We start from the raw sequence: 17,004 nt of genomic DNA, 5'->3' as shown, positions 1-17,004 counted from the left end.
TAAATTGTAGAGTAGTTATGACAACAAAAGAGAAATGTGTAAATATGCAATCCATACGCAAAGCAGCAAATATGTATCTTACATAATAAACAGGTCATTCGCATCATATCAGCATAAGCAAATAAATGTTCATATGTAATCTTAATAAGTAAACATGAAGGCGCAAGCAGGTAAATCACAAAGTATAACTTACATACATAACCACAGTCAGCACAATTAATCAGGTGACAATTATAATTTAAATAAATAAGCATAGCAGGCACATAATAAAAAGATATGACATCAGTGAAAAAGCATAGCAGCCAAGCGATGCATAATATACGCAAGTAATGACACTGTTCATTAATAAAACATTGTCAAAATCAGTTAATGTACGCAAGCACGTCGCTTCACAAGTAAATTCATAGAACATGAAATTTAGCACAAAGTATGAATCACGTAATCGCGAGCAGCAAATTACGTCTAAAGTACGTACCTAAGTGGAAATATGTTACCTGAAAAATAAATTCAATTAATAGTTACCTTTTTAGTTTATTAGTTTCTTCTTCGAAATTACATTCTTCCTGAAATTTTCTCGATAGCAAGTCGTCTTAACGTCGAACACACACAGAATTTACCTGAAGTTCTTAAATATTTTATAGAACCGTATCCTGAAAAATACTGAACGTTAATAACATAATTCATCAAGTCACTATAGCTTTATACTGAATTTAATCGGAGAAATTAGACTGTGTATTTGTTTACGGCTGTCAGTGCATTCGCACCGAGCGCTCGATCAGCTGTAGGCGCGTGACGTGGGAAGTGATTGTTTGCGGTCAACGACTGCCTAGTGCGGCGCGCAGACTTGACTGTTGCTTTGAGTATCTTCCGCCGCCAAAACACAGCGCGGTATCCTTGTACTCTCCGCATGTTTACATGTAGCTGTTAGTTTCTCACAAGTATGTCATTCCACAAGAATTTTTCAAAAGTATATCATTTCACAAAAATTTTAACGTTAGATATATGATGTATTCCCTTAGAGCGTCGAGATTTAAGAGTTTCTACTTCGACAGTGTTATCATGAATAATTTTGCGAACTCTATATGGACCGTTATAAAGCAGAAAAAATTTGCGACACAAGCCTTTTCCTTTATGAGACAAACGATGAGACTTAATTAACACCTTCTGACCAACTGACAAGATTTTTAAACGACCAGGACATTTAGCTGATTTCTCTCTTCTAGCAGCCGCAGATGCAATATTTTGCAGAGCCAGGTTGACAACTTCAGAATGCCGCAGTTTCCATGGAGGCGGAAAAGGAACGATTTCAGAAATGCGATTTGTCGGTGCTTTGTTTTTTAATATCAGTATAGGCGGTAAAGAAGTTGAATCATTAGGGAGTTCACTCAGAATGTTTTGAAAAATATGAAGATACTGATCCCACATTCTGTGATTTTGATGACAATAAAGTCGACACAATTTATTGATTTCCTTCATCCATCTCTTTGAAGCGTTAGATTGAGGGTGAAAAAGTGAAATGAAAATTGGTTTAATCTTCCGACGCCGTAGAGTATGAAGCCAAATTTTAGAGCGAAACTGTGATCCATTATCTGATATAACCTTATCAACATGTCCCACTTCTTTAAGAAAATGTTTGATGAAAGCATTAGATACTGAACGAGCTGTTGCTTTGCGTAAAGGTGTAAAACACACATATTTTGATGTCAATTCCACTGTTACCAAAATGTACGCAAAACCATTAGTAGAACGAACCACTGGACCGAACAAATCGGCTGCAGCCATGTCCTTCAATTTCGCTGGAATGATAGGAAACAACGGTGCTCTGTGAGAAATAGTTGGCGGCTTAGCCTTTTGACATAATTTGCATTTGGCAAGAACAGATCGGCTACGTTTTTCCATATTACTGAAGTAACAATTTTCTCGTAATTTATGAAAGCATTTTCTGGGACCAAAATGTGCATAACTGAAATTTGTGTACCAAATCAATTTATTGACCCACTCATCAGGAATACAAACTAACCAAACAGAGTTGTCGACCGATTTTCGTTTTAAAAAGAACTTTCCAGATAGTTTGCAAAAACGAGGTGTGGCCAAATTGTCCAATTTAACAAAGCGTCTAAGAAAATTACAGACACCAAGGAAACTACGAACATCACGTTTGGTGGTAGGAACAGTATAATTACGAATAGCGTCTAATTTCTCTGGATCAGGAAGAATACCTTCAGTAGAAATAATGTGACAAAGAAATTTCACCTGAGAACGACCAATTTCAGATTTTTCCAAGTTCACAGTAATGCCAACTCTTGCAAAGATACGTAATAATGAATCCAAAATTTTGTTGTGCTCACTCCAAGAATGTTTAGCAATAAGAATGTCTTCAACATATGAAGTAATATTGTCACGAAGATAAACAGGTAAAATTCCGTTTAAACTACGAATGAATGCTGCAGAAGATACAGTAAGTCCAAAGGGTAATTTCCGAAATCACTTTTGGGTAAAATAGTCATATCCAGTTATTGTTTACTTACTCTCTAGATAGATTGATAGTCGAAGAGTTGTTTTGACAGATGCAAAGAATAGTAAAAGAGTAGGCAGCGGTGCAGAAAACTAAAAGGGAAATAGCACCACTACAGCTCGGGGTCCTATGCACGCTATGGCACATATTCATTTAGTGTAGTGAATCCCCTGAGGACATTAATAGCCGCACATAATTTCCAGTTTGTGACTTAGTGGCCAGTTTGGTGAAAGTGCGTACATAAATTGATCTAGCCATAAACATGGATGTATGTCATTCTTAGAATTACGAAAGATCTTAAATTTCCGAACAGTCAAAAAGTGTTTATAGTCAAAGTTTTCGCCTCATGGCGACAAAGACCTACCGCGACTGTTTCAGTCCGACTGTCGATTATTGTCAAGTTCACGCGCCTGGCGCTCTCTTGTTGCATCCCGTAAATGAAACAAATTATTTTCTTCAAACCCCTCTTCTATTTGTGTTTCTAAATTTCTTTTGCTGTCTTTTCCTACAATTTCGCTTTCAATTTGTTTGACTTGCTTTTGTAATGCTTCAGATTCCCTTTTAACGCATTCATTGAATTTTCCCTGATTTTCAACATGCTTATTTATGTTCTGGTACTCTTCGGTTTCTGCAAATGGTAATAGAGCTGTATCATCTGAATCTCTGTCCCCATGTAAACTAAGATTTGTCAATTTATCTGAAATCTCCTCCACTCTTTCCGATAAATCACCTATTTGTTCTTTCTGTTTATTTACGTCTTCTGTAAGTGTCGCGACTCGGGTTTCAGTATTGACACATTTATTAGTTAACTGTTCATATTGTTGTGTTAGGTTATTTATTCTATCATTTGGTACGGATTCCTCGATTCTTTCATATATTTCCTCCTTATCGTGTGCACGTTGTAAATTTAACTCTGAAAACTTTTGTAATATCACGCGATCTTTTTTTTCCTGTTCTCTGTCCTGTTCCTCTTGTCTAATTTCTGTTGAAATTAAACTATTATTGTGAGCATTCAAAATCGTTTGTACTTCTTCTCTAATTTCTTTCTTTGATTCATCTTTCATGTTTTTGAAACATGTCCCTATTCGTGAGTCTAACCGTGTTGTCATTGCTTTCATCTTGGTTTTTAATTCAGATCCCAAAGTTCCCATCTCGGTTTTAATTGTTCCTATTTGTGATCCCAGTGAGTCTAACCGTGATCCCAAATTTAATATTGAACCCATCAACTGCTCCGTATCAACTAGTTCAAAATTCCTTTCGCCCCTAAGATTTCCCACAAAACCAGCTTCCTTCGTCAGAGCTGTAAGGCTATCTGTGTTCGATACTATTACAGAATCTTCTGTCGTTAATCTCGTATTCTGTAAATTTTCTGATTGAGAAAAATTTTGAAATGGTTCCGGACTATTTTCCCGACTTATGAAATTGTTTTCCACTTCATTATTCATCACACTGTTCTCCTGTGTTGGCGAGTTCGCCATGTTAACAATTTCGTCATTCTCACTATTCATCATTTTTGCCTTTTTCATTGATCGCGTAATCATTTACAAAATATACAAAACTCGTCACTATATGAAAATTACACACAATGGCACTTTATCATCAACAATATCATTCACACGAAATGTTTCCCTCAAACACGATTAACGAACAATTGAAATAATTGCACTAAATTGTCAAACCCGTAGACAAGACAACAAAAATTAAATTTTGCAAAATACCATTAGAAGAATCCCAATTACCAAATCTACCCATGCAATATAGACTATAATTACTAGACTACAAATTACTACAACAATACTACTGTCTACTAAATTTACGATCAGAAGAATTTCAAGGGACGATCTGAAGCAGCGGTCGCCACGTGCATGGGGGCTTAATTAAATATTAATGAATGCAAATACTTTTTAATTTTCAGTCGCTGTATGTCCGATTACGAAGTCTCGTAAACGGTTGGCCCTGACTAGTTTTTGTACGCAATCTGACTGCATAGAACAACAACAAAGAATGAAATGAAAATTCTCGTTAACACAATTAATTAATTAAGTCCCCAGCAACTATAAAACCTAGGAAACCAAAGCACAAGTATAACTGTTCTGTGTGTGGAAGTATGACTCAACGTACACATCTGGCACGGTTCTTCTTCAATAAGACAAGAAATTTCAAAAACCATTTATACTGAAGTAATTAAAAGAAAATAGAAATACTATAATTGCGCAAGAAAACCAGAATTACACTCTAATACAAGAACACAAGCCAGATGCTTTGTTGACTGAACCTGTAATGACGCATTATTCAGGACATTAAAATAATGAGAAAAAAAGCGAGTTTTGTTACCTTCATATATATTGATAAAAAGCACTCTGATCATTACAATATCTCCATTAGAACAACATCTGCTGTCTATCCCATCAAACAACTGCATAAAACATGGAACAAGCACCCCCTACTACGACCTCTCGACAAGAACTTTTCACTACGACATCTCAGAAAGCACTGCCTACTACGAGTTCTCGACAAGCACTTTTCACTAGCACATCTCAACAAACACTGACTACTACGAGTTCTCAACAAGCACAGCCAGTGGAGGCGGCTGAATAATACTCTTTGGCGCAATCTCTGGCGCTGTGGCTCAGTGTAGCCACCTTTCAGATGGTCTTGCTGCTGCTAATTACGGAAAATTCTGCCTTAGCTGTCCTTCATGGAATTTTTTTGTGGTACTGTTAATGTTGCTCTTCTTGATGGTTTCATTCGATATCAGTTTCTTGTACAGAATCCACTTCTGCATATAAGGGTGTCTGTGAGAAACTGTCCTGTAGTTTTTATTTGTTTCTGTCGCTGTTTCCTGTGCTATCCTTGTCAGCGATATATGTGATGATAATACTGTTTACTTCTGGTTCTGTTGCTGTTAGCAACTCGTCAGATGTTTTTCTTTATATGCGTGGTGCGTCTTCTATTGGATATCTTCGAAACTACAGGCATCACACACGTAAATACATATACAGTGTCACAGCCATTAAAGATTATTTCCGTGCGTATGCACTCTCTCTCTCTCTCTCTCTCTCCAAAGCTTTTGGGGTAATCGGGGTTTGGCTGAATATGCTGGGCAGGGGCGCTACACAAGTAGTGTGCAACAGAATTGGATGAAACCCATGCTTCGATAGCTGCAGCAGTTAAGACAACTGCTCATTTAAAGTGAGAAATAAGAGTCTGACCGCCAGTCTAGCACAGGTCTTCACTTCTTGCCATTTAATTATTTTTAGTCTGTCTGCAGCTGATGTCATGATTTCCGTTTCGTCATGTGAATGTTTTATGTGCAGAAAGTAGTTTAGGCTGTATTGTTGTTATTACTGTGAATAATCGCGAAATTTTTCTTGTAGTTAAACACTAAGTGCAGCCCATATTTTTTGTAGCCACTTCATGTGAGGAAGACATAGACGTCCGCTATATTAGCATGGTTATATGATAACACTGCTCCTGCTAAATAGCTGTTCATTGGAGAAATTGTGCCTCTCCATTCTGGTATGTCATGTCTGTAAGGAATAATGCATACAATCATTTTGGTGTGCATCGCCATTTTAAGGATGTCTGTCGTCACCATTTTTAAGTCTGTGCCTGCATTCATCATACCATACAGGCTGCCTAAAAGGATCAGACTGGCGGTCTTTTTAGACTTTTGTGTTCCTCTCGATGTTACGTGCAACGTTCTTCAATTGCGCAACGACAATTAGAAGCTGATTTGATTTTGATTTTTGTGAAGTTTTGGGCCTTAGGAGAATTAAAAACCACATTCATTTAGCTTTTAATGCAGTTTTAGGCCACAGGACGATTAAAAACCAATCCGGTTTTGTCTCAGGACAGTTAAAAACCCATCCGATGCTGTACGACCTTGTGTAGGGGATGGGCTTACCTAACAGCGCCACATTGTACAGAAAGGTTCGGGTAATGTGCAACACAATCCACAGCCATCGTATTAGGATACATCAGTCATTTGTAGTTGACTCCATTTACATTAACACACTTACAGGGCCTTCTGTTGGTAAAAATTTTCGTTACTTCCTTGTCTCAATAACGTGCAGTTCAAATTTGACATCATGCTGAGCAGTCGTTCTCATATGGCAGCGTTTTGAAACTGGAACTTTAATCACGGACACTCTGTATGTAAACAGTCTCGCATGGAGTATATAGCTGACGGAATCAGTTCTTTTTGCAGAAGACACTGGTATTGTTATTAATCCAAGCGTACATACAGAAACAAAAGAATGGTAAACAGTGCTCTTAAAAGTATCATTGACTGGTTTTCTGTGAATTCCAGAATGAGATTTTCACTCTGCAGCGGAGTGTGCCCTGATATGAAACTTCCTGGCAGATTAAAACTGTGTGCCCGACCGAGACTCGAACTCGGGACCTTTGCCTTTCGCGGGCAAGTGCTCTGTGAATTGTCTCACCCTCAACTTTAAAAAGGCGCGATATATTCACTACTACTCATCTCGGGCTACTACACCAATTATGAGTGTAACACATAGTTGGAAAATAATCAATGATGTGGAAGCTTCAAAAGTGTCCTTCTTGATGAAAATATTGACGGGAAAAGAACATTTTGGAGCTCCAAAGCTTCTTAATTCAACCATGTTTGCAGTTAGAATCATTTCAATTCTTGGGAAGAGACACATCAGTAATCTGACATATATTATATGTATTTATTCATTAATGTAATATGGAATAGTGTTCTGAGATAACTCAACTTTAACAAAGAAAGACTTCATAGTCTAAAAAAGTGCTGTAAGAATAATATATGGTGCTCAACCGTTGTTATCACGTAGACAGCTGTTTAAGGCCTGACTGTGGCATCACAGTATTGTTTTTATGCCCTCATGAAGCTTCGTACACATAGGCCACAGGAGGTCAAAAGTAAAAATAACGTATACGCTTAAAACACTAGAAGAAAAAAGGACGCTGATTTATGCACATTAAGGTTGCCTTTAGCAAAAAAGGCGTGCACAAGGGTGCAACAAAAAGTTTTGATAACTTACTCAGTCATACAAAAAGTGTGACTGAGGGCAAAGTAAAATTTGAAGATAAACCTATAAAGATTTTCATGACAACTCGTTCTGTTCAAGAGAAGAATTTCTATTATTGTGGTGGTAGGAACTGCTAACTCTTATCTGCTTGTCTTTACTTTTATTAATACAAATTGTAGTCAGTGGTCAGGATGTCGACGTATTTACAAAATAATTTGCGACGAAACTTTTAAATGATTTGCTCCATATCATTACGTTTTATGATGCAAATTATCCATGGAATATGAATACTAGGGTAAGATGCCCAGAGTAAGTGCAGCTTTCAGTCTATCTGTGTTCTTCACGTGCATTGGATTCCGGTTAATTTTTTTTAAAAAAAGATTGTTTTTTACAAAAGAATAGCGATGATAACAGGCACAATATCTCACACCTCGAGACGTCACGTGATCGCTGAGGAAGTCTGAGGAATCACACTGTGGGACCCTGTGGGGGGGGGGGGGGGGGGGAGAAGAACGGGATTATCAAGCCTGCTGGACAAGCTTCAACAGGGAAAGGGAGGATACTGTGTTCTCTCAGTTGCTACAGAGGTGTCGAGACGGAGGTTTTGTAGCAGTTTTCACCACGATTAAGCACCACACCAACTTCAGAGCGGCGAACAAGATAAAACGTCGACTGAGCGTGGCACTTGCGAGAGGGAGGATTCGACACATGGCGCCTCAGGCTAGGTGTGGTAGCCAGGGAGCTTTTACATCTTCCCCTGTACATGACAGTCTCCTTAGAAGCTGGGACAGGGTAGCCAGTGTCTCTCGGTCTTGGCCTGTAGCGGAGAGTGCCAAGAGGATTGCCTCAGAACACCAGGCTTTCAAGTTTGTCAGCATGTGTAAGAAAACACAGCAGGAGGAGGATTCTCATATAGTGATTAACCACTTTGATGACATCACTTTGAAAGTACTCAGCAGCAGTTCCGACTTTTGCAGCAACTCCTAGAACTGCGCTCATTTCTGGTTTCATCAGTACAGTGGACTAAGAAACCAACACACTTTCACCAAATGTGGGAGAAGAAACTCGATGGGAAGCCAGCAGGATGGTCACCAGAACAAAACCTACAAACTGGAACATATCAAGTGATGAGAAGCGTGCACTCAATAGGCATCGGGAAGAGAATAGCATCATGTTGTTTACAACAAAGGAAGGGATATCTACAGTCTTTTTGCTGCAGACTAATTATGAACAGAAGCTGAGTTAGTTGCTGCAAGGCCCTGGTTACATACTTTCCTAACGTGACTCTACAGACAAAGTGAACAAGAAAACTAGGGCTCTTTTCAAGACCAATGAAGGTTATGAATCAGCTATGAGAGTGCCACTTCTGCCTAGATTATATGGACTGCTGAAAGTACACAAGGAGAGTGTGGTCAGGAGCATTGGTAAATCAGTGTACCCAACAGCCAAGAACTTGAAGAAAAACCTGTTCCTACATACTTCTGGACAAGACTATTCATTACATGTGCATCTTTGGGGCATTCTTGCAACATCTCAAGCAACCACATCTCATAGGTAACTGATACAATTGTCAGCTTTGATGTTCTACCTCTGTTCGCTAAGGTACCAATGAAAGTCTCATTGGAACTTATTCAGAGATATTTGATGATGCTCTGTTCAAATTTTCAGGCATATACTGAACTCTACTCACTTTCTGTATGGGAGCCAATATCATGAGGAGACAGGAGGTGTAGCCATGGGCAGTTCTCTGTCTCTAACGATTACCAATATGTTCATGGAGAAATTTTGAGAAGAGGCATAGCTAGATACAAAACTACTTTAGGTATGTTGATGATAAAATTGGGATCATGCCACATCGGAGGGAGAGGGGTAATGAGTTTTGGAACGTATGAACTTACAGCACCCAAACATAATGTTCAGCATAGAACTGGAAAAGGGTGGCCACCAGCTGTTCCTGTGTTGTCGTTGTTGTTATGGTCTTCAGTCCATAGACTGCTTTGATGCAGCTCTCCATGCTACCCAATCCTGTGCAAGGTTCTTCATCTCTGAGCTGCTTAGTATATTCATCCCTTGGACGCCCTATGCGATATTTCCCTTCACACTTCCCTCTAGTATTAAATTGGTGATCCTTTGATGGCTTAGAACGTGTCCTACCAACCGATCCCTTCTTCTAGTCAAGTTGTGCCACAAATTCCTCTTCTCCACAATTCTGTTTAGTACCTCTGCATTCGTTATGTGATCTACCCACCTAATCAATCAGCATTCTTCTGTAGCACCACATTTCGGAGGCTTCTATTCTCTTCTTGTCTGAACTATTTATCGTCCATGTTTCACTTCCATACATGGCTACGCTCCATACAAATACTTTCAGAAACGACTTCCTGACACATCTATACTCAGTGACGTAGCGAGTCAATACGCGATAAATTTACTGCAGTAGCATTGGAGCCATTAGCTGTGAAGGAGACAGCCAATTGTGTCTTAGCAACGACTCATTCGCACCTGTCGCTATGCTAGCCATGCGAAGCGGTATGTGTGTCACTCCGAGCGACTGAATATTCAAACTCTTAAGAATCTCAATAAACTATATGTGGAATGAATGAGAATGAGTGAGAGTGTGTAAGTGGGACATACGTAGAACTTAAATATCGTATATTGTACCATATTATGTAACTGTGTAGTGGAAAAGTTGTGTTTTCCCCTCATTTCTGATGACGTATGTCTAAGAGTACTTGCTTTTGTAAGAGGGCAGCCAGAATAGCCGTTTGCAGAGTAATAGTTTTCTAAATAAATTCCCAGATTACTTTTCTTTTCTTTTGGGTTTGTTAAACATTATATTAATATTTGCATATTGAATTGACGTGATTGCAACTGCGAATAATGATTGGCGTAGGACAGTTTTGGCGCGAGAATGATCTCGAATGATTGTTCTGATTGGCTGGTCATGTTGATCAACTAATCAGTGTTTAGCAGTTCCCGCGTACTGCCAGGTAGTTATAGGCTGTGGAAGGAGCAGCATTGAGGATTCGCTGAGTAGCTATTGAATGGGCAGGTCGTGTTGAACGTGTCCGTCTGCATAATGTGTAAAATGATAAAGTTATTGGAATTTCGTGTCTGGATTGTGTTGCCGTACAAGCAGTTGCATTTACGGACAGTTTTGTGAAGTTCGGAAGTTCTAGAAATATTTTGTTGGAAAGATAAACGCGTGTGAACTTTTGGCCTTTGTAAAAAATTCCGTGTGGCATGTTTCGTATCCGTATATGGAATATTTGGCGGGCAATTTCTTTAATAGATATCCACTGACAAGGACTGAATGTGAAACTCAGATATTGTAACGGAGTACTGACTGTGAAATCGCGTAATTCTTCGGGTTGGACTTGAGTACATTTCTGGCTTCCTTGCGTGTGTACTGGGTTGCATGAACTGTGAACGGAGGACAGTTATGTTGCTCGCTAATTACATATGGGCTGATGGCAGGTATTTTATTTTTAAACTGAAATGGAATAAAAGACTCGCTTCAAAATTATGACATTTCACTGAGAGAACGAAGCAACCACTTTCCGCTCGAAAAGTATTATAGGAACTTACAGGATAGATTGCTACCAGAGTTTTCACGGACCTTGCAACCTAAGTATTTGATGGCGTTTTCTTGAAGGCTGCTTTTACGTCGTCAGCGCGGTACGTACTTATGCAGAGAAACGGGCTGGTAATCTGCTGCTGCACTGAGGCAGGTGCAACAATCATCAGTTATTTTGCTCCCCAAATAGCAAAACTCATCTACTACTCTGAGTGCCTCACTTTTGGAGTGTACAGTACGACGAACGAGCAAACATTAATAGCCCCGCCCCGCCGCAATTGGTGCTTTTTCGGCCGGGAAAATCAATACTAAAGATCGGATGTGTAGGAACTTCATAAAAGCAGCAGTGTCAAGTAAACTCGTGAAGTATTCACATGTGTGGGTAAAGGAACTATAATAGGACAATAGGCGCGAGTAAAATGAACTATCGTCTAGAAACGGCAGCAAGTGGAATTTGGAGGCAAGCGACGTCAGCGGCTGCTGAACTTCGAGAGACGGCGTTTCTGCAGTAGCAGTCAGTCAGCAGCCGTGTATGGAGTGCTGACCAGCAGAACTATATCGGTGGAAGCAGGGCCTGGCGTACGGACCCACTGTTGCATCCCGCCATGTTAAAGACACGAAGAAAAAGAGTTTTGTCTGTGTGTGACAAGAAACTTTGCAAAATGGCTGAAAATAATCAGGCTATAGTAGGTGAGAAACTGAAGGTATATTTGGGACATGTAAACTATGAAGATGCTCCCATGACAACAGGTAATTTCAGTTTTGACATATCACTAGCTAATTATAGTGGTTTACCTGAGCCAGTGTCTTCTAATTATGGAATCGAAAACGAACTGAGTACGGTGAAAGCTGATGCTAAATTTATACCTGTAACTGTAAAGAAAAGAAACAGGAACCAGTGTCAGTTGTGGGGGAATCAAGGGCTAGTGTGTCGGAAAAGTTAATGAATATTATGGCAAAAATGAATGGATTGGGCTCCGAAATTAAAACGTCATTAAGTTCTGATAAAGTCGATAAGATAAATAAACTGGGTGTTGAGATGGATTCCAAAATGAATAAAATGGGGTCTGATATCGACACTGAAATGAGTAAATTAGGTTCATATATTAAAACCTCATTAAGTTTTGAAATAAATGAATTGCATTCTGAAGTTGATCAGGGATTTAATAATTTGTCAGTTGAAATGGAATCCAAAATGGAAGATAAAATTTCGAATGTGAGACATTCGTAGAAAAATGACCTGCCTTTGTTTAGTAATAATATTAAAAGAGAAGTTCATCATGTAAATTTCGAATTTAATACAGCTATTGTAACAGTGAAAAGTGAACTGGCTTCACAGATTGAGCAAGTTGCTGAGAACAATCAGCAGTTAAAGCAACAATTACATTCAGAAACAGATAAAATTCAGGAACAGATTCAAAATGTAGAAAAATGCTGTGAAGATAGTCATGTTGTCTTATAAATTAAGTTAAAGGAGGAAAAGATGTATGTGCAAAGTTTGGTTTGCAAGTTGCTAGTAAAATTACCAACATTGAACTAACATCCAGCAATTCAGTACCAGCGTGAATAAGCAATTGTGTAACCATGAAAATAGACTAACCAAAGTACAGCAGCATATTAACAGCAGTAATAGTTGTGTGGTATCTAATGGTGTCATAGAGGCATCTGAAATTGCGTATTTACATCATAGTCAATTTTTGAAATTTGATCCAAGTAAAAGTGTTCACCCTAAAGAATTTTGCCAAATGTATGGAGAGATATGCAGAAGATTGGATTCATTACTTCAAATTTGATGGGAGAGGCAAAATTTGGAGAAACTTGGCCTCAGATAAATACGTCTTTTTTGACGAGTATTGGGAAAAACGGAAACAAATGAAGAATTTAAACAAATTTTGATCACAGGAAAAGTATGCTCCCCAGATAGAGGGCATTAAAAGATTTGTACAGAAATGGGTAAATACTATATCATATTTAAATGTCGAAGTTGAAACAGAACAAATTATTATGTGAATTGAAAACAAATTCCCATTTTATTGGAGGAACAAGATCATATCAGCTCCTCGGGATGATACTGATAGGTTCATTCATTATCTTGAGAGAGTAAAAAACATTTTAAAAGAGGAAGAAAATAATAGAAGAGAATATAGGCCTCCTATTAGATCTAAAGAAAACAGAGCCGATGTAAAGGTGAACCGTATAGGGATGCAAAGGGTAATGGTTACAGAGGTAGAGGTCGAGGGAGAGGTACTGTTGTGAACAGGTTCAAAGACCACACTCAATAGTTCGACTGCGGAGAGGTGCAGTCACATGTAACAAATAGACGCAGCCCATTCGGTGACCAGAATGTCAGAGGCAATGACGTCATACAGGAGGGAAACGAATAGCAGTCTGTAATAACGCTAGCGTTTGCAGACTGAAGCAGTACAAATTACCCACTAGTGACGCCATTTGTAAGAGTGGTATCTACGGAACACCATAGGAATATCGTTATAGAAATGGGGAGAGCAGAGAATGACACTGCAAAACAATTTGGCTATTTGGGAAATCACGTAGCATTTTGAGAAAGGGAAAGTACCAATAAAGATTACAGGAACCATGTTAAAGAGGTATATACAGAAAGTGAAGACTCAGGATGTGGGGGTGAATCAGCACTGCAAAGCAGACGTAGATTTACCCGTAAACTGTGGAAGTAATATAATAACTGGTGAAGCCAGGCCAGAAGTGCAGAGGGGAGAATATAATAGGGCAGAAGCAGCAGTGAACAGATTAAATGAAGTAATCTTAGAAAAGGAGGAAGAAGAGTCGGAAGAGGAAGAAGAATGACATCATTTAAATAATTCTGACAACCCCTTGTACAGGGTTGCAGGAACAAAAATTATTATGGAAGGTGTGAAGTTAGAGAGGTGTTGTGATTTATTTATAGTGGAAAGGATGGTAAAAGCCGACGCTACTAATGGAGTGAAAGAGGATCCAGTTAAGGTATGTGCACTTTCCACGGAAGGGGTATGTTTTGACAGGCATGAACTACAGCAGGATTTGTTAAAAGAGCCTGAGTCTGTAAAAAGAAGAGAATATATTGGGTAACCTATCATTGAAGTAACTGTATTTAAAGAAACGGTTCCTTGTTTAATAGATACTGGTTCTGAAGTTTGCGCAGTGTCTCAGAATTTGTTTAATGCTCTCCCTGAAAGTAAGCAAATAGTCATAATGACAGTAAGAGGGCTGAAAATTAATGTGGCTACTGGGAAAAGCAAGAAGGTGGTTAAACAGGAAATATTGTTACCAATCATTCTCAGTGGAGTACAAATAGAACTAATTTTTTGATAATTAATGGACTCAGTGTTCAAATGTTGGTAGGTGTCGAATTCTTACATAAATATGAAGAATGGTTTAATTTTGGGACAAATGATGTGATTATTAGAGTAAACTAAACACTGGTAGTTAACCCCTTTATAGGATAAAGACAATGTGTAGACGACGAACAAAGTGATATTCCGATAAGATACTGTAGGGCCGCAAAGTTGACTGATGGTTACAATGAACATGGAGAAAGGAAGGAAGTGGATCCTTCTGAGATGAAAAATGTCAGGATTAGGATCAAGGAAAAACTAAAGGAATTAATGGAATTGACAGAAGTACAGAAACAATGTTTGAGACAAATTTTGAACAAGCATTCTGACCAACTCAGGTTAGTGAGGAATTATGAGTGTTAAAGAGGCTGCACATTTTTTCCGAAAACCATTCGCTATTCCAGAAGTACATAAGAAAGTAGTTCGAGACTTCATACAGAAAACGCTCGAATGGGGAATAATAGAAAAAGCGATTAGTGTATATAATAACCCATTGGTTGTTGTACCTAAGAAGGATGACACTATTAGGCTTGTCTTAGACGCTAGGGCATTGAATAAAATTATATTACCAGGGAGTGACAGGCCTGAAAATATTGAGGAGCTATTACAAAATTTGAAAGGGGCATTTTTTTTTTGTACTTCTATGGATGTAAAGTGTGGTTACTTTAATCTATCTTTGGCTAATGAATCTAGAAAGTACACAGCATTCCTGTTTGAATGGCGATGTTATCAACTTTTTGGTTTAAACATCAGTGTTTGTGCAATTTCACAGGTTTTAGGGGATCAATTATTAAAGAGGATTACTGTTTATGTGAACGATGTATTGCTCTCAACTCTCACTTGGGAAGAACACTGCCTATTGAGAGGCAAAGAATTAGACGCAATTAAAATGGGGGAATGAAACTGGAAGTGGACAAAACAGAATTTGTTAAGAAAGAAATTAAATTCCTGGGATATATAGTTAGTGGTGAAGGAATTATGCCCGCTCCAGGAAAGATAAAGGCTATTAGTGATTATGCTGCACCAACAACTTTTAAAGAATTAAAAGAAACGTTTGGGTTTTTGGGTTTTATCGCAAATTTGTGTTTGGGTATTTATTTAATGCACCTTGTCTGAAGGAATTACTTAAGAAAAATATTCCCTATACATGAACCCAGGAGTGTCAAATAGCATTCGAAGAACTTAAAGAAGCACTGGTGAATAGTCAAATGTTGAACCATCCTGATATTTCTAATCCTTTTTGTCTGGGAGCAGATCCATGTGGTTATGGTCTGGGGGTAGAATTATTCCAGATCGAAACATTGGGAGAAGAGCAGGTCCATAAAACGATTACATTTGCAAGTCGATCGTTGCAACAAGCAGAGAGGAATTATAGTATTTCTGAACTGTAAGCATTAGCCGTTATTTTCGGTTGCAGAAATTTGATCAATAGCTTTTTGGGACATAAAGTTTTTACTGATCATAGTGCTTTGATCTATTTAAATACTTGTCAACTTAAACTCAGCAGACTGAGGAAGTGGTGTATGTATTTACAGCAATTTGATAATGCAATGAAATACATAAAAGGTTCTGAAAACATTGTGGTGGATGCTTTATCCAGAAGCCTAATAGAAAAGGAGCAGGAGGTAGATCCATTAAGGAACTGGGAATGTGGTGAAATTTTGCTCACGGTCATTCAACCGCAGGAAGAGGGACCAAGAGGGTGCATCTGTAAAAGTCTCAGATGGGAACAAAATAACGATGACAATCTGAAATTGGTAAAAAGCAGGATAGGTCACTCTGATTTTCCAAAATTAGCTGAATATTACCAGATACACAAGGATATTCTGTTTAGGAGAAGAAAGAAAATGAATGAAGATCGATGTATTTGTTTCCCAGAACAACATGTAGATTTATTAATTGATTTTTTACATGGGAAAAAAGAAGCACTCCGTCGTCAGGCCACGAATGACCTACCGGGACCATCCGACCGCCGTGCCATCCTCCGAGGAGGATGCAGATAGGAGAGGCGTGGGGTCAGCACACCGCTCTCCCGGTCGTTAGGGTGGTATTCTTGACCGAAGCCGCTACTATTCGGTCGAGTAGCTCCTCAGTTGGCATTACGAGGCTGAGTGCACCCCGAAAAACAGCAACAGCGCATGGCGCCTGGAAGGTCACCCATCCAAGTGCCAGCCACGCCCAACAGCACTTGACTTCGGTGATCTCACGGGAACCGGTGTATCCACTATGGCAAGGCCGTTGCCTATTTATACATGGGAAATATGGACATTACCGGGTCCATAAGTGTATTGCTAAATTATGCAAGGTAGTGGTTTTTGACAACATGTGGTGTAGAGTTCAAAAGAGGCTAGAATCCTGTGACAAGTGTCAAAAAGTACGAGCAAGTAACATAATTGAACAGGAATATATGTACTCTGTGGAACCTCAGAATAAACTAGATTTAGTAGCTGTGAATCTTTTCGGCCCTCTGCCAGTTTCAAGGGAGGTTGTGAATATGTGTTTGTATTGGTGGATGGATTTTCAAATCATGAGAGGTTTTATCCT

At 38.8% G+C, this 17,004-nt stretch overlaps 1 pseudogene; it reads right to left on the bottom strand.

Annotated features, from left to right (window-relative positions):
* Positions 1–16,586: 16,586 nt before the first annotated feature.
* LOC124720675 lies at positions 16,587–16,703 on the bottom strand (annotated as a pseudogene).
* Between the last annotated feature and the right edge of the window lie 301 nt (positions 16,704–17,004).

This window comes from Schistocerca piceifrons, chromosome 11, assembly GCF_021461385.2.
Source record: "Schistocerca piceifrons isolate TAMUIC-IGC-003096 chromosome 11, iqSchPice1.1, whole genome shotgun sequence".
NCBI classification, from domain to species: domain Eukaryota; kingdom Metazoa; phylum Arthropoda; class Insecta; order Orthoptera; family Acrididae; genus Schistocerca; species Schistocerca piceifrons.
This window is presented reverse-complemented; position numbering and strand designations above follow the sequence as displayed.